Consider the following 18,841-nt stretch of genomic DNA (forward strand, 5'->3'; position numbering starts at 1 on the left):
TCTCTTTCTCTTTCTGTGTGTGTTTTTTTAAAGGTATGTGGGTTGTTTCAAATGTTGCAGTTGGGTGCAGGTGACTACATTCCCAGCATCTGCCACAAACAATAGCTTACATAAATGTTCCTATGAGTTTTCTGGTTCGTACATGCTGACTTTTAAAACTAGGCTGGGAAAGGGGTGATCTTTTGGTGGGCAAGTAGGCATGGACAGGGCCCTATTGTTGCCTCTATCGTCCCTATGGGGACTCTACCATTTTGGCTGGTGCTCACTGGAGGTGAAGTTGTATCACTTCTGGGTACTATTTCGGCCCCGTTTTCAGCCATTTTCTCACTGTTTAGGGAGAGTTACTTGGGCGTTTGGGGGACTCTAAGATGGAGGGAGATAGGAAATGACACTGTGAGGTTAGTTTGGGTCATATTGGTGGCTTGGGGGTGAAAAATATCACCCCAAATTTGTAAGAAAATAACAATAATGAGGATTGTGGAGGCTTGGAGTGTAACCAGACATTCTTCGGGAGCAGCAAATGTCGGGACCAGGGATCTTTTGTGCCCTATAGGATGTATTTTCCCCATTCTTGCTTTAGTGGTTCTCAACATTTGGGGGTCGAATGACCCTTTCACAGGGGTCCCCTAAGACCATTGGAAAATACATATTTCCGATGGTCTTACGAACCGAGACACCACAATTTTATGGTTGGGGGTCACCGCAACATGAGGAACTGTATTAAAGGGTTGTGGCATTAGGAAGGTCGAGAACCACTGCTTTAGATAGTGGTCCTCGTTTCCCTGAACGCTTCACATTCTCTCACATATTAAGAAATAATAGTAGAAAAAGTACTTTTTTTGGCCAGCAATGGACTCTGGAGGAGCATCCACACACATGTACGCTGTTTCTAGGTTCTCTATTCCACAGCGTGAAAATAGGCCATGCAGAAAGTGAAATGTCATGTCCAGAGGCCTGTTCATGCTCCAGAATTATAGTGCTATGATTTCACTTTAACTGTCATAGTTCTAAGCTTTGCAGTTCAAGGAGGGACATTTTGAATTCTTAGCCAGGCCTCATTCCCACTACCTTTTAAACTGGATCATGATTCGGTTTGAACCCATTTAAACGACATTAGTTCCCACTTAATCTGAATCCAAGAGGGGGGGCCATGCGCTAGACCCATTTAACCCGTGCCTTTTTGACACTGTTTTTTTCCTGCTTCTTTTTCAATAAATCGAATCTGCGCAAATGAGAACCACAGGCAGACTGGAATCGATTTAAATTTCCCGAATCATTTTTAATCAATTCATTTGTGAATGGGAACCACAAGTGGATTATTTTGGAGGGGAAAAAATGCAATCGAAGCAAATGTAGTGGCAAATGTAGTGGGAACCACCATCCGATTTCAAATCGATCCATAGATTCGGATTGGAGACCGATTTATCTGCAAGTGGGAACGAGGCGTGAGACCTTCTCTGAAGATGCCAGCCACAGATGCTGGCGAAATGTCAAGAATAAACTCTTCCCCTAACACGGCCACATAGTCTGAAAAACCCACAAAAAGCTATGGATGCCGGCCAGGAAAACCTTTGACTTCCCTTCTCTATACAGTTCGGACTAAAACCCAGAGCAGATCCACCGCCCGGCTGATACGTGAACTTGGGCGTCTTAAGCGCTTAATGGCCCATTGTGATTCTCTCCCTCGCTTTAAGTAATGCTAATGGAAATCCAAATGAGTAATAACAATTAATAATGGCTGCCACCTCAGTTTCCCATCTGAATCATCAAAGGGAGCGAAAATAAAATAAAACAAAAAGGGAGAAAATTGCCAAGACTATGAACATCAAAGACAGAATGCGAGTCAGACAGTTTCCATTGTTTCAAAGATAATAGCTTTTGGTATTTGATAGGGCACTGTGATTTGTGGTTTGTATACCCATTTTTTCCCCCGAGCCTTTCTTTCTTTTTTTAAACCAATTCTTTGACACTAATCCATTTACGGAAAGTACGACTGGGATAATTTCGGCCTGAGATAATTTATATGTAGATATTTTAATTTTCTTCGCCAGACCCGCATCGTTTCAGAAAGACTTCTGCGCCGCTGTTGCTTTTAATACTCCTTGCTTCTGGGGAACCTTTTCCCAGCTCTAGTCTTCTGCTTCTTCTTGGCATAGATCTAGCGGCCATTGTGGCGGGTTGTTTCTCTGTGATAAATCCACTCTGGGTTTTAGTACGAAGTTTAAGAGAGCTGGCCAATGTGCAGAAACCTATCTCTCAAATCAGTTCAGCATCCTGGATCTATATTTCACAGTTGGGGCATGGATTGACCATCCTACTGACATGGAAGACATTGCTTAATGGGTCCAGTCCTTGCCTAAAACAACCAGATAGTTCTTGGAAGATGGTGGGAACAGAGATGGACCCATTCAGTAAATTACTGAGCAGAGAGTCAATATGTTGAGAAAAGCCCAATTGATTCAATAGTTCTTCTTGAGTTTGGACTAGCAATAGGATTTTGACTCATGAAAGCAGTTAGGTATGCATAGCCACATTGCAGCGTGGGCAGAAACGCACATGCCTACATTGAATAATATGAGTTTTGGCAGATGCTCTGAAGTTAAATGTGCATTGACCATTCAGCAGCGCACGTGCATCCAACCTACAAAGCAGAAACAGAAGATTCAGAAGATGGAAGGCTACAGAGTATATCCGAGGCATGAGATATTTGGAACAATTGCTTCTGTTTTTTTTTAATAAGTCCCATAACCAAAGAGTAATATGGAAATTGACGGGATTAACAGTTGGCGACGTTAAAACGCATTAAAATTTCCCCACCGTGTTCCGATCCGTTCTGCCCACATTGTAAATCTGGAAGGCACCATTGATTTTGGCAACAGGCTTCCGACGCACAAAAGACTATGGGATCCCCATTAAATCGTAATATTCATTGCTCTCAAGGGAGTGCTCAGCTGAAACCTGTTGGTTGCATTTTTGTAAAAGGTTGGGTAATTTCCAAACGATAAGCGTACTATAGAGCAGAAAACCTGTCACAAAGTATGTCCGTTCCCTTTTGCGCAGGTGTTGCCATGGATTTGCTCATTCAAGTTCTACTGGGTTGTAAATAACCTCCAGTATTCCAGTATAGGGCAAATCTATTACGTTCTGCTTCAAGACTTTCCGAAAGTGCTGGAAATAATTTCTGTTCTTTTCTTCTACAGACCTCAGAAAAATTAAAATTGCAGTGAGATAAACCAAAGAGAACCTAAACATTTTTTTAAAGGGCAGGAGGCAGTTGAGGAGTAAAACTGTAGTCTGGAGTAAGTTATTTTCTCCGATCTGGATGTGCGTTGTGACTTGGACAGTCTCACTGCAATTAACGTGTTTAAAATAGTTTAATTAATCAATAACCATTACCTGTGTCTCATCTCTTTCTTTTTCGGTGGGTGGAGAAACCATAATAATAATAATAATAATATCCTGCTCCTCTGAACAAGCAGAGCGGCTTACATTAAAATAAACCAATCAAATACAATATCAATATAATATCGTATAATAACGTTATAACTTTACCCCTCCCTACCCCTTCCGACAGTAACAATAAAATACAATTAAATTATCAATTATTAAAACAACCATTAATAACTGAATAATTAAAATTTTTAATGATAACCAGAGCACAGGCAACTAAGCATTCATCAACAATCACTCACAGATTGTTAGAGTATTGATCTTACTTTGGAAAGACAGAGAGTTTGAAATCTTGGGGGGGGGGGGGGAGAACCAGCCGCTTTGAGGATGCCATTCTGGAGTAGGATTGCTGCCAACAAACTGGCTCTTACTCAACTCAAAGCTTGGAGAAAATAACTTATTCAGATATAATTCTTGGAATTCCCCGGACAACATGGTCACTGGCGCACTGGATGGGAGATTCTGGGAGCTGAAGTCCAAAAGGTAACTATTTCCAAACTAGAACTCCTTTTCTGCTCCTCTCATAAGCGCAAGGCCATGGTGCAGTCCTATTGCTAGATGGGAAGTCCCTGGCTCCCTGCGGATCCAATTTATCAATGCAGAGCTCAGGAGACCTTCCTTCTCTTGCATGTCCTTCCCTCCGGAAAACTCCTGGGAGGCGAAGAAACTGCTTACGGTGGATAACCCCCTCAATCTTTGTAATAAAACCCGCTGCCCATGGTTTCCATGGCACCTAAGAGAGAAAGTAGAACTGTGTTACGGTGGTGGGAGTATACTTAATGGGGATGAAAGAGTCCGTACAAAGGAGAATTTACTCTGGGGTACTGGAGGGAAGGCGCAGCAACATATCCTGGGAGAGGAGTGAATTTCAAGCAGGTTCTGAAACAAGGCCAAATAAGCTTCTAGCTAGGGCCAGGCAAACCAGGCTAAGGCCCTATACAGACTGGCACTTTGGGCCAGCATGGGGGCGGAGTCAGGGCATAGCATCCTCATGACGCATGCCCCGACTCCACCCCCGGAGCATCATGACGTTGCGTGCTCCACACAGTACACGGCATCACGGCACTCCTCTGGTGCTGCATCCATACGGCGCAGCGATGAAGGAGCATCGTATAGCTGCACCGCCATGGCTATCATGTGCTTTCGGGGGTGCAAAAAAGAGCTGTTTTTATCACTAGACTGCAGAAACAGCCATTGTTCTTTTCCCATTGCACCCACGGACAAGAAGTGTGTGCACAGGTGGTTATGCTATCAGTTGCATGAGGTGGGCATTCAGTGGAAGAGTGGCATAGCACAACCCCTGTGCAACTATGCGAGAGTAGATTTACACAGTGCAAACACAATGTAGGTCCTTGTCCTCACTCTCTCCATATCTCCAGTCTCCTTCTAGATATGTCCTCTGGGCACATGCTTACCAGCAATCATTGCTTGCCATGGGCGACCTCCATACCTGACTCGTCCCTTCCAGGACCCACAAAGTACTCTTTTCCCCTCTTCCTCCTGACTGTGCCTCCAAGCCAGCCCTCTTCAGCATCCTCTTCCCGGAGCCACCAAGACCGCCGCGTGCCACTTGATGCCTGCTAAAGCTGTTTTCTATGTGTGCAGCAAAGTGTACTAGAGAAATTAATTAGTCACTAACAGGCCACCTGCCTGGCTATTAGCAGTAGGCAGCTCTCGTGCTTAAAGAGAGCCAGGTAATGAATAATGATTATTTCTATTACAGGAAAATTCAAGGCCTGCGGTATCAAAGGGAGGAGGGAGGCGGTCGGAGGTGGGGATGGGGAGCATGCAGTTTGAACAGAGACAGAAGGCCTGGGATCAGGTTTGTGGAGTGGGCTATTCTCAAAGATTTTTTTTCATGCTTCCTTTATTACCGTCCCAAGACTCCCATGAATTGCAATGAGGCAATCTGTCCTGGGTTGGTCCGCCAAGGATGTCGGACTTTGGCTATATGCAGCTGTGCCCTGGGTTTGCTGATAGCAAGCCCTTCTTTCATTTTATTTTACAAGCATATGGTTCCATAACATACCTTTCCATACATTTACATTCTCTTCTTTACTTCCATACATACCCTTCCATACATTTACATTCTCTTCTTTAGTCTCTTCCCCTCCTTCTCTGATCTTCTCTTCTCCATCTTCTTCCTTCTCTTATCTTCATTCCTTCCTCATTCCCTCCTCCCTTCTTTAATTCCATCACTCTCTCCTTCCTTCTTCTTACCTTCTCTCCATTCCTCATTTCGCCTTAACTTATCTGCCTACTCATACCTTCATCTTACATACCCTCGGCTATTAAACAGATACTCATCTTCTATTCCTACTTTCTGACTTGCATCTTTCATACATCTTCCCCCCATTCTTCACTCCATTTTAGAGACTTAAGCCCTGATCTCACCAAAATGACGGAGTTCCACCAGCCACTAAATCTACAACGATGGCAGCTAAAAGCTGTAGTGGAAATGCTGGCCAGCAATCCTGAACTGCGATTCCTTTGTGATTCATCAAGCGCTGCATCATCTGTATGTATCTCCGAAAGGCAGTCGCTTTCAGGAGCGCCCTGACTGGCAGGAGCGACAACACTAAACAAAAACATCACCTGCCATCTTGTTGACGCAACGGAGTCAATCAACCGATCGACTGATTGAATGCAGATGTGCAGAGTGCCATTTGCAATTTGGAAGGAAAAACAACCGCAGACCTGTGTACACATTTCGGGAATCACAAGTCTGCAATCTTGATGGCCAAGAAGGTGGAGCAACCAGCAGCTAGACATTTTAATTTGGAAGTGAAATGCCAGCTATTTCAAGTACTTGGGGAGGGGTATGGAGCTTTCTGGGTCCATAGACTTAATAGCTGAACATCACATTGGACCTTTATCACTACATAATTATAGCACTTTGGTTCCACTTTAACTGCCATGGCTGCATCCCATGGAGTCCTGGGATTTGTAGTTTGGAGAAGAACCAGAGCATTCTTGGGCAAGCCACACTCTCTCAGCCTCAAGGAAAAGCAATGGCAAACCAAGAAAACCCCACGATACGTTTGCCTTAGGGCTGCCATCCATTGGAAATGACTTGAAGGCACACAACACACACATGGCTACAAGTCCCAGGAGTCCTGAGAAGGACTGGATTTTTAATGCTGTGTCATGTTATACATTTTATTTTAACATGTTATATTTTAATTTGTAACTGTTTTAAAAAAATTCAAATTTTTAAATTTTATATTTATATATTGTAATATTCTTGTACTGTTTTTAATGGTATTATTTTACACGTGTTGTTCGCCACCTTGAGTCCCTGTGTTGGGAACAAGGCAGGATAGAAGAAAATAATAATAATAATAATAATAATAATAATAGGATGGAGCACTAGCAATTAAAGTGGAATCATAGCACTATAATTGCATATTATAAAAGGCGTCCATAGCACTATAATTGCATATTATAAAAGGAGTCCATGGTCCCATCCTTGAGGATAATATTGAATAGCTCTTCACATGGGCTCCATGCTCAATCTTCTTATCTGCCACCTTGGATACATCTCACTTTCAGGTTGAGCGACTAAAGAAGGGAAAAGCTGGAAGGTTTTGCTAGCCTATGAAATAATGTTATTGATCAACCACTCTAATGAATGCATGTCAACAAACAAGGACAGGAGAGAAGGGAATCACCGAAGAAGAGGTCACCAACTTGCTCTTGGGGACAGAGGAAACATGAACTCTTTTCCCAGGTTGACTGGCAGCCTTTCTGAATACTGAATACTGATGCTTTCTTCATGCTGAACCGCAGCCAAACCCTCCCTTCCTGCAGTTCTGCAAAGGGTAGCCGTGCATGCCTTGGTAGCGTAACCGAGAGCAATTATTATTAATAACACTAAATGGAGGTATTAATTAATAATAGCTGCTGCAGACTTTTCCTACCCATTTGGAGCGTGTCCAGAATCAATTGATTTCCCTCTGCCCTTTTAAATGTCACATCCTTCATTTGCTTGGACCTAGACAGAACTCGTCCTGATTCTTGTTACAGATGATGATGATGATGATGATGATGATCATCATCATCATCATCGTCATCATCATCATCATCATTATTGTCATCCTCTTCCCATGACATTCTATCTGCCCCCCATGCCACTGAAGTAACCTCGAGTAAAACATTGTAACTATTCAGGGCCTCGTTCTCACTTACAAATAAATTGGTTTTAGTTCTGAATCGATGGATCAATTTGACAGCGGAGCGTGGTTCACAGTACATTTGCCCCGATCGCATTTTTCCCCTGTAAAATAACCTACTTGTGGGTCACATTCATGAATGAATTGATTCAAAATGGACCCACTCCTGAGGGCCGAAGGGCAAATTTAAATCGATTCCGATCTGCATCTGGTTCACACTTGCGTTGAATCGATTTATCCAAAAAGACGCAGGGAAAATCATCGTCAAAAAGATGTGGGTTAAATGGGTCTAGAGCATGGGCCCCCTCTCCGAATTGCTTCAGCGGTTCAGTTCAAGTGCAAACCAGGGTCATTTAAACTGGTTCAAAACGATTTGCAATCTGTTTAAAAGGTAGTGGGAATGAGGCCCAGGTAGAGTTTTTGACAAGAGAAAGATAAATCCTCAATTATTTTATGTTCCTATTTATGTGAGGACAAATAATTATGCTTTATCTCCACATTTACTTCCTCCACAGTATTTTCGCTCCGTTTGAATATCTTGACATGTTGGAAAGGAATTATTCAGCTAAGAAACCATATGTGGGTTATGGGGGGGGGGGGTTCTTTGCACAAAAACCTGTTTTCTGCACAGGAAACAGTGTTTTCTGTTCAAGAAATCTGTATTCTGCACAGAAAACAGTTTCTTGAACACAAAACGGAGTTTACTGTGTAGGAACCCATCCTTCTGCACAGAAGACAGTTCTTTTTGCGCAAACCCCCACATATTGTCCTCTGCAGAAAAATTCAGGAGTTAGAAATATTTCAAATTGTACAGAATTCTCACTGGACTATTATTCTTCCCTGCGGGTTTTCCCGACTGTCTGCAAACCCATTTTCCAAACCGAGGACATATAATTTTGAATCTCCTTTCTCTCCTTAGTTGAGGATGGCATCAAAATAAGGCAGCTGCAACGGAAAGAAGAGCAGATGCTTCGGTAGACGGGAGGAGAGAACCTCGACCTCCTGTTGGAAAGCGCTCCGATAAATCTATTGCGCTTGATTCCTTTCGCACCCAGTTTAATCTCATTAGCAATGGTTCAACCAACAATAGCTTAGCGAGGCTTCAAATCGCCCATCCAAAAGGCACAATTGTTCCGCCAGTGTGGCTTTTTTGCTTCTGCACCATTGAGGTGCCCTGTCCTTAATGTGGGGGGTGAGGCTCAGAGGCTTTAGAAAAGGTCAAATGCCTTCATCCAAGTGTGTGTGCATGTTTGTATGTGAGAGAGTGATCCTTATATACTGCAACTGGATCTAAGTGTCGGTGGAGTGTAGCCACGCTGCAGAATTAAAACAGTTTGACACCACTTTAACTTATCCTGGTATTTGCAGTTCAGGGAGGTATTCAACCTGGTCTGTCAGAGAGCTCTGGGGCCTCACCAGACTACAAATCCCTGGATTCAAAAGAGTCAAAAAAAGGTAGGAAAGCATATGTACAGAAACATACACAAGTGTATGACCCCAGCAGGATTGCAGTGGATGGATGACACCCTTTTAGTTATTTGTGTCATTGCAAACTGACTTATGATCGTGTAAAGGTGAATTGTGATGATGCTCAGTGCTCACATCCTCAGGAGTGTGGATTTTCTTTGCCAGATTTGTTTAGGGGGTGTTTGCCATAGCCTCCCCCTGAGACCAAGAGAGTGTGAATTGCACAAGGTAACTCAGTAGGTTTCTATGGCCAAGCCAAGATTCGAACCCTGGTCTCCCAGTGTCCTGGTCCAGCACTCAGACCATTACACCATGCTAGCTGACTGCCCCATTGTGCACCCTCACAATTCACTCACATGGTTGTGTATTGTGTCGGCAAGGTAACCACAGCATTGTAAAATTACTCATCCTCACCTCTGATGATATTTCATGGCCTATTTTTTTCAGAATGTTTACATTACACACATGCCTCCATATTTGCGGCTTTGATATTTGCAGATTAATATGCTCTCTCTAGGAATCTCCAGGTCCTCCAGTGCAACTCTATGGTCAACTTCCACTAAAAGTTGCTCTGAAGGACCTAGAGATTCCTACAGTGAACATACACTACTAAGCATTTGTACCTCCTCTGGAGCATTTCTGTGGTCAATGTCTGGCAGATGTTTACCACAGAGTTGCGCTGGAGGACCTAGAGATTCCTAGAGAGGTGTCCTCTCAGGAAAAAACATGGTGTTTTTGTTATTTGAGGTTTTTCCATATTCAGGGGGGTCTTGTGCTTCTAACCCTAGCGAATACAGAGAGATTTTTTAAATAAAAATCTTATGTTGTTGGGTAGGATATAACTATTGTAATAATAGCAACAAAAATAACAATTCTCCAGGCTTACTTCCTTCATGGCTGCATTGCTCATGTTTTTTTCCGTTGCACCAACAGCGTTCATCTCCAACTCAGGGAATGGAATTTCTTTTCACCGTTAACACAGAAAGTGTAATTTAAGCATCAGGTTAAACCAGCAAGCAAGCCTCGAGTCTCAGGCCTCTGACTCAGATGGACACTGCTGAGGCAGAGAAATCGGTAGTCTGCGCACCAGCCGACTCCGATCGCATCTTCAATTGCTTTCAGAACTGAAAAAGCACCCCCTGTTGCGCGGCAGAAATGCTTGTGTTTGGGAATGGCAGGGAAACAGGCGGAACAGGTATCCTCGGCTCTTGCTATGGCCCATTAAAGATGCCGGACATCTTTCTTTGGAGCGCATACCGGGTGAGAAGTCAATTAGCCAGGAGGCGCCTATGTTCTCTTGGATTTAAGCAAACAGTTGGCAGGATTGTGGCTTCTCATCTTCCTTGCAAGAGGTGTGCCTCTTCGTGTGAGGCTGGGCATTTGTATTCCGGGGTACGTTTGGGCATAAACAACTGGTGCTGAACATTTTACGGGGCTTTCTTGTCTTTTGCATTTCAATCCCTTTCCCTTTTCTGCCTTTCCTTGGCCTCTCGATTCTGTTTCTTTTCTCTTTCGGTTGGCCCTGGTTAGTCCTTGGATGGGAGGCCACCAATGAATACCAGGCACTGGAGACTATATTTCGGAGGATGAAAATGGCCAAACTACCTCTGAGTAATTCATTGCCTAAGAAAACCCTATGGAGGTTTTCACATGGGGGAAATCCCATGCAAAAACAAGGGTTTGAATTGGAAAAGAACCCTGCAAAAGCGGGTTGATTTGCACACAACGTCATTGTTAAACCATTGTTAACCCAAACGTGTCATAAACTCTTATATGTTGGCAGGAAATTTGAAGGTTCATGTTAATACAAACCTGGTTCTAAATACCCTAAAGGCACCAGATCCCACTTGATCTCAGAAGCTCAGTTAAGCAGGGAAGACAAGCAAGGTAAGCCCTGGTTAGTACTTGAATGGGAGATTGGCAATGAATACCAGGTGCTGGAAGTTGTATTTCAAAGGACGGACTTGGCAAAACCACCTCTGCGTATTCTTTACCTAAGACAACCCTATGAAATCCATGGGATCGCTATAAGTCGGCAGGCAGTTTGAAGGCACCCACGCATGCACACCCAAATATGATTAGCAAAACTATAAAAACAACTCAACCCAGCTGCCAGATTTCAAGATTTTCCACCGCGGGTTCAGATGCTCACTTCAATAACAATACTCTGACCCCTGATCTGATTACTTGTCTCTTTTTATAGAGTGTCTCTATTCCTTATTCTAAATCGGATTACTTAGACGATAAAATAGAGTGGTGAACTCAATATACTCTCACTCTCCAAATATATATATATATATATATATATATATATATATATATATCTGTGCCAAGAGTGCAAAATTCAATTCATAGTGTGTAGGATGTCTCTCTTGCCCCACCACTGATGAATTATTTCGCTTTCTGGAGCAAACTGAAGATAACAACTTGGTTTTCAGGAGACTCGTCACTGGAGGATGGGAGACAAAACCACAACCAGGTTGGGAACAAAACTGATTCCCTACTAGGAGGAAGCTGGGATATAAATAAACACAATAATAATAATAATAATAATAATAATAATAATAATAATACTGTAATAATAAGTGGTTTTACTCACTAGCACAAAGTTGGCTATCAGGGGCTGCCTAGCAAAAGATCTCCAAACACAACGGTGTAGTGCAAGCTTTTGATGTCACTGTTGTGTTGTTGTGTATCTCCAAGTTGTTCCCAACCAGTGGTGACCCTAAGGAAAATCTAGCACAGGGTTGTCTTGGTAAGATTTGTTCAGGGGAGGTTTGCCATTGCCTTGCTCTGAGAGAGTGTGACTTGCCCAGGGTCACTATGGGTTTCCATGGCTGAGTGGGGACTTGATTCCTGGTCTCCCAGTGTCCTAGTATAATGTTAAAACCATTGCACCACACTGGCTCTCTCCTGTACCTGCAATAAAATAAAATAGATTTGCAGTTGTGTTTATTTTTGGCTGTCCCTCTGAAAAGAGTGGCAGTGCATAGCCTAGATATGGCCCATTTTCATGGGTGGTGGAATGACATTGCTCCCTCGGAACGGATGGAAAGCACACAATCCTACTGCCAACACCAAAACCGATTTATTGTATGTATTTCAGGGCCTTTCTATACCGCTTGTCACCTTTTGAAAATCTCAAACTTTACAATGAAAGCACATATTATGGGTCAGAAGGGCAAAGACAGTCAGCTGGATGCTGTTTAGGGATGTGTGCAAGACCTGTGAGAAAAGCCTTTGCAAAATTTGCACAGGCGTTTGCCCTGTGAGCACAAATATTTCTTCAAAAATGCAGACAAAAAAAGTATCGCCACCTCACCTAGCAAAGAGAAAATAAAAGGTAAAATAAATAAAATAAATAAAATAAATTTCGCCCGTTTCTCCCATTCCCTCCTTCCCATTTGCAGAGGAAGGTATTGGATACCTCCTTGCAAAATACCAGGGAAAATAAACCAGTGTGAGCCACGAAAGGATTCCAGGCAATGAAACCAGTAGCTAAAAAACCACCAGCAACAAGAACACACAATGACACCTGTTAAAAACAATTAGTTAAAAATAGGGATGGCTTTCTGAGAGCATTAATCATCAGAAAAAATAACCAGGAAACCATTTTCTTCCAATGTACGTATGCAAGGCATGCTAATTCTTTCTCTTATTCCTGCATGATGGAACAGGGTAAAAAATTACATTTTATTTTCTCTTTGCTAGGTGAGATGGCAAGATTGCTTTTGCATTTTCGTAAGGAAATATTGGTGTTCCCAGGCAAATTTCTGGGCAGGTTTTACAAAGGCGTTTTACACACACTTCACATTGGCCTTGCTGCACAGGCTTCCCCCACTCAAAAGCAGAAGCAGCATGGGATGGGCTGTTTTGCATCATGCTGATGTTCAATCCTGTCCTTCTTCTGAGCTTGCTCTCTGCATGCACATTTGTGCTTTGCTTAGCAAGGAGGGAAAAGGCTGGTTTTGCACGGAGGCTTCTTCTGCAAATTGTTGATAAGTTAGCAAAGAAATGGGGGAATGAAAGGGGGGAACTCATCTTGCTCTCACTCAGGAGGCTGACAACCTTGCTGTGGTTGCCCTTTTTTTCTTGTCAGGGTTTCCGACTGTGTTGAAACAACTCTAGTGGAGATGTTCGCTGGTCCCGAGGATGAAATGACAGCTTGGAAGATGGGAAGGGAGAAAGTCAGCATGCATGGTTTTGCATTAGGAACCTGATGGAGCCCGGAATATCATAGGAAGCACCCATGAGACAAGAGACTGCTAGATCTCGTTGGCCCAAAAGACATCGGAGGAGTTGCGTAGCATGTAGTTATGCCATCGTAGCTATTCTGTGGATGCACAACACCGATTCTTTATTGGATCCCATCACTGCACCGCTGCTTGCACAACTCCCGTTATGCTGATGCATGGTGCACAACAGTGGGCATATCTCCAGTTAGGATGTACTAGGGGATGTCTCAAAAACTGCCCTCCTTGTGAAATATTCATACCCAGTGGTGTGCTTAGCATATTGTACACACCTCATCTCTCTCAAAAAGACTTTTTTGGTGTGAAGTCGAAGGCTTTCATGGCCAGCATCCATAGTTTTTTTATGGGTTTTTTGGGCTATGTAGCCATGTTCTAGAAGAGTTTATTCCTGATGTTTTGCCAGCATCTGTCACTGGCATCTTCAGAGAATGGAATAAAGTCTTCTAGAACATGGCCACATAGCCTAAAAACCCCACAAAAACAAAGACTTTTTTGTGATAGGCAGAGTTGCTGATGGGTGGCAAAGGAGAGGATTCTCTTTACTGCCTGGCCAGCAAAGCCATCAGGTTCAGATGGCAGGGGGGACTGCTCCTGCTTCTCCATAGCCTTTTCTGGATCTGGAATTGCTCCTGGGTGAATGGAAGGAGGAGAAGACTTTCTTTACTGCCTGGCCAACAGATCTGCCAGACCCAAAAGGGTCTGGCAGATCTGTTCTTGTCTAGGAATGCCACCAGCACACTGGGTGACATCCCCATTTCAGGTGTCACCTAGTGCAGTCCGCACCCCCTGTAACCCCTAGTGTAACCCCTGTTTATACCAGTGAAGGTCTGCCTGCAGAACTGCCATTAGGATATGACCTCTGCACAGCACCTTAAGGAGTATAACCATCAACATCAGGATACATAGTACTGGTGTATGTCACTGAAAGGATTCAAGCCAAGGAATGCAAATGTAAATCTCTGAGTACCCGTCCTCTAATACGGGTCCAAACAGGTGGGAGCTGAGCTCTCTCATCATAGCATGGGTGCCAATTTCCCAGTGGGATTCCATGGCCGAGCAAGGAACCGAACCCTGTTCTCCAGCGATGTCACCCAATGCTCAAACCACTACACCACTTTGTATTATTTTCCTGCAAAATTTCAACAGCATGACTTTTTTTTAAGGAGACGGAGCCAATGGAGAGCTAAAATACAATCCCTGGATCCATTCACTGAACCTGGGTTGACCGTGAGCCCTTCAGAAAGATTCTCTTCTCCTACAGTTCTGTCTTAATGGAAGTATTTTGGCTTCAGGAAGCCAAGAAAGCAGATAATTGGCAATGAAGTAAGAGAACAATGGATCTGACAGATCTCCGGCCTGGAGATTAATGAGCCAGGCCTGACTTACTAGCCAGGACACCCATGATTTGCTGGTTCCCAGAAGAAGCCACTAATCTTGGCTTATATATACCTGCCTTGAGTTCCCAAGATGGTTTCCACTGTCCAAAATAAATGGGATGCTCTTGTATTGCTGCATGCATCCTTATGTGGCCTTTTCTGGAAGAAAAGGGACTTGGAGATCCAGCGGAGCAAATCGATTTATACCCATGTAAAGTTAAGCATGCATTCTCCAGTGGTGTCGATACGTTTTCAAAACACAGACTTCTTCTGAAGATTCTTTCTTTCTTTCTTTCTTTCTTTCTTTCTTTCTTTCTTTCTTTCTCTTTTTCTCTCTCTCTCTCCCTCCCCCCCTCTCTCTCTTAATACAAAGTCTTGAATTATATCACTTCCCTTTCTGTTGCCATATATTCTGTGTTTAATCATGGCAAAGTTGCAGCTTGCTCATTTACTCCCATAATAATAATAATCATTATATGCAGAAGGGAGAGAAGGGATTTATAGCATCAATTTCTCAGTTGGAGAGATATGCCTTTTTGTGATAGGAGGCACAGGGTTTTCGGGAGCGGGGGGGGGGGAGAGAAAGTATTTGGGGTACTGAGAGATGCACAGCCCAAACTGTTTCCAACAGAGGCATCTGGAGCCCATTCCTAGACAAGAAATGGGGGAGCGTTGCTATTTCTTACCAATGCCACCTTTCCCCCCTTCTGCCCCCCAGCTGAAGCTCTTCCTATCCTCTGCAATTTTGGCACAGTCGGCTGATAACCGTTCTAGCTGCTAATATATAAACCAACATCTCACCCTCCCACTTAGAGATGGAATTCTCGCCTGACATTTGCTTTAAATATCCACAGCGCTTAAAGGCAGATTTATTTTGCTCACTGGGGTGGCAGCTTGCCAGGGTGAAGGAAAGGAAGGGGAAGGAAGCTGGGAAAACAGGATGGTGGGCGGAGGAAAGAAAAGGAGGCATTTCAGTGTTCGTGGAGCAACAAAAGGAAGGCCAGGGGTGGGAGAGGATTTGGAAAGAAGTTGCTACCTGGAGCAACATGTGGAGTGGATTCAGGCCTTCCTCCTCCTCCTCCTCTAGCAAAACACCTGAGGTCATTCAAGGAAAGTCGTCTTCTCACACAACTTGTGAAAAACTTCCCTTTGGGGATCTAGTGCACCCATAGGAATCAATGGTCTCCAGAGTTGTAGCCCAACACTCAAACTATGGCACCACTTTGTGCTCTTTCCTTGAAAAATTTCAACAGTCAGTGGCGATCCCAATGACTTGGGCTGCATCCACACTGCAGAAATAATCCATCTTGACACCACTTTGGCCTTATTCCCACTACCTTTTAAATTGGATCATGAATCGGTTTGAACCGGTTCAAGAGACCCTGGTTCCCATTTAATCTGAACCACCAAAGCGACTCCGAGGTGGGGGGGCATGTGCTAGACCTATTTAACCCACGTCTTTTTGACACTGATTTCCCCCCGCTTCTTTTTCAATAAATCGAATCTGCGCAAGTGTGAAGCACATGTGGTTCAGAATCCATTCAAATTTCCCTTTCAGGCGGCTGGAACCAAATCATTTTGAATGAATTCATCCGTGAATGGGAACCACAAATGTATTATTTTGGAGGGAAAAAAATGTGATCGTGGCAAATGTAGTAGGAACCACACTCCGCTGTCGAATCGATCCATTGGTTCAGATCGCACACCGATTCATCTGTAAGTGGGAATGGGGCCTTTAACTGCCATGCCTCCACGCTATGGAATTTTGGGAACAGTAGCTTTGTGAGTGATTTAGCCTTCTGTGCCAGAGCGCTCCAGTGTTACTCCAAACTACGAATCCCAGAATTCCATACCACTGAGTCCCAACAGTTAAAGTGCTGTGAAACTGGATTGTTTTTGCAATGTAGATGCCACCGCAAAGGCACACAACAACAATAACAGCAACAACAACGCCCCCCCAGGGCAATGTAAATGGGCACAAAGTGTAATCAACAGTATCTTTCTTTAATTAAAAAGGAAGAAGCCATCTGAAAAGTCTTCTGTTCTTGCTTCTTTGTATGAGCGCAACAGAAACCATGCTGAGGCACAGAGACAGGCACAGGAGGGAGGGAGATATGGAAGGCATCTTCAGACAATGCCATTGCTTTGTCTTTACGTTCCCTTCTGTCTTAATTAGCAAAAAGTCATCGCTCCTTTGGGGAAGGGGAAAATGACCTTTCTTTCCACTACTAACTGCTGGCGGTGACGTTTTCCCAACAAAGGTTGGCTTGGCTCATTTGTGTAAGTTGTCTTGTCAAGAGTCGGAAAGAATATTTGCAAAATATTTGCAAAATGGTCAAACACACACACAAATGTAATGTTAAGCATCCCTGACAAGAACGATCCTGATGAGAATCGTGGCATTTCAGGGTCTGTTCAGTGCAAAATTTGCATGTGCTTGTTTTGCATGAAAACAACAACAACATTCCTGCATAGAGTATAGGTCATAATCATATATCAACTACTTAGGGGCTGTGCAGACTGGCCATAAAGGCCGGCCTGGGGGCAGGGTCGGGACATGGCGTCCACATGATGCATGCCCTGACTCCTCCACCAGTGCGGCGTGATGCTGCATGCTGCTCCACATAGTGCATGGCATCACGGCACTCCTCTGGCACTGCATCCACACAACACAGCATCAAAGCTGCGGCACCTTGGCTATCGCGCCCTTTCCAGGTACGGCCAGGCTGTTGGAGGTGTGTTAAGCAGCTAAGCAACAAGGGGCCCATGTTGGAGCTAATGTCATTATCTGCAAGCTTTGAGATGCACACTCAAGTTGTGACTTGGGATTATGTCTCCGGTTTTCCTGGCTTATGACCTCTGTCCACTATGGAAGGGAAGGGAAAAACGGATAGACAAATGATCCATTAGCTGACCCCCCTAAAGTCCCGAACCCGACTGGCAAGGAAAGCAAGCCATAATTGAATTTGGTTATTGGAAGTGTGTTAAGCAGCTAAGCAACAGGGGCCCATGTTAGAGTTAATGTCATTGTCTGCAGAGTGCACTTCCAAGGCCCCGTGTGCGCATGCATGCATAACAGTGCACACCTCCGTCAGTGTGCACCACTAGACAATACAACCTGCCGACACAACATGGCCCTGGGATTATTTTTAGCCCATCCTCAGCTCCTTCCTGCCATCAAGAGAGAGAGAGAATCGGATCAAAACACCCCAAGAGATCCCAAGCGGTGACTCTTGCTCTGCTGCTGCAAGGTTGGCAAAGATCAGGGCACCCTTGCCAGGGCTTCTCTTGTGCAACTGCTTTTTCGCCAGGAAAGCCAAACAAAACCAAGTTCTGTGGCAGGTTGTGGGAGGAAGACAAGGGGAACAGATGAATACCCGTTTTAAAAATTACAAGTCTTGTCGGTGAAAGAACGACAATGATCCCCATTTTTACTTTTTGATGGGAAGGAGGCGTGAAAGAGACAGATCTCAGAAAGAGGTCCCTCGGGAACATTTGCCAGTTTTCCAAAGTGCTCCATTCTCTTTCTGTCTTTTTTTCTTCCCATCGCTGGATCAGCTGGGGAGTATGACAGCATTTTCGTCTTTTAAATAAATACCCTCTTTTCTCCTGGAAGAGAAGAGGAGCAATATAGAATCACAGAGCTGGAAGGGACCCCCAAGGACCATCCATCCCAACCTCATTCTGCCGTGCGGGAAGACACCATCCAAGCCCTCCTTGTGACCGATGGCCATCCAGCCTCTGTTTAAAACCTCCAGAGAAGAGGACTCCAACACAATTTGAAGCAACATCTTTTACTATGGAACAGCTCTTACCATCAAGAATTTCTTCCAGTGTGTGCAGTACCATGCTACAATTCTTTTAGTGTGACCTGCCATATTAGGATCGTCTCCAGATTGTGACTTTACAAGGTCCAAAACACACTGCAGAAACAATACAGTTTGGTGCCACTTTAACTGCCATGAATCAATGCCATGGAATTCTGGGAATTTTGGTTTGTGAGACATTCACGGCCAGGGTGCTCTGATGCCACAACAAACAACCATTCCCATAACTCCATAGCACAGAGCCATGGCAGTTAAAGTGGCACCAAACTGTATTGTTTCTGCAGTACGGACGCAGC

This window comes from Sceloporus occidentalis, unplaced genomic scaffold (genome assembly GCF_023333645.1).
Source record: "Sceloporus occidentalis isolate IW3139 unplaced genomic scaffold, rSceOcc1.0.p SCAF_13, whole genome shotgun sequence".
In the NCBI taxonomy this organism is placed as follows: domain Eukaryota; kingdom Metazoa; phylum Chordata; class Lepidosauria; order Squamata; family Phrynosomatidae; genus Sceloporus; species Sceloporus occidentalis.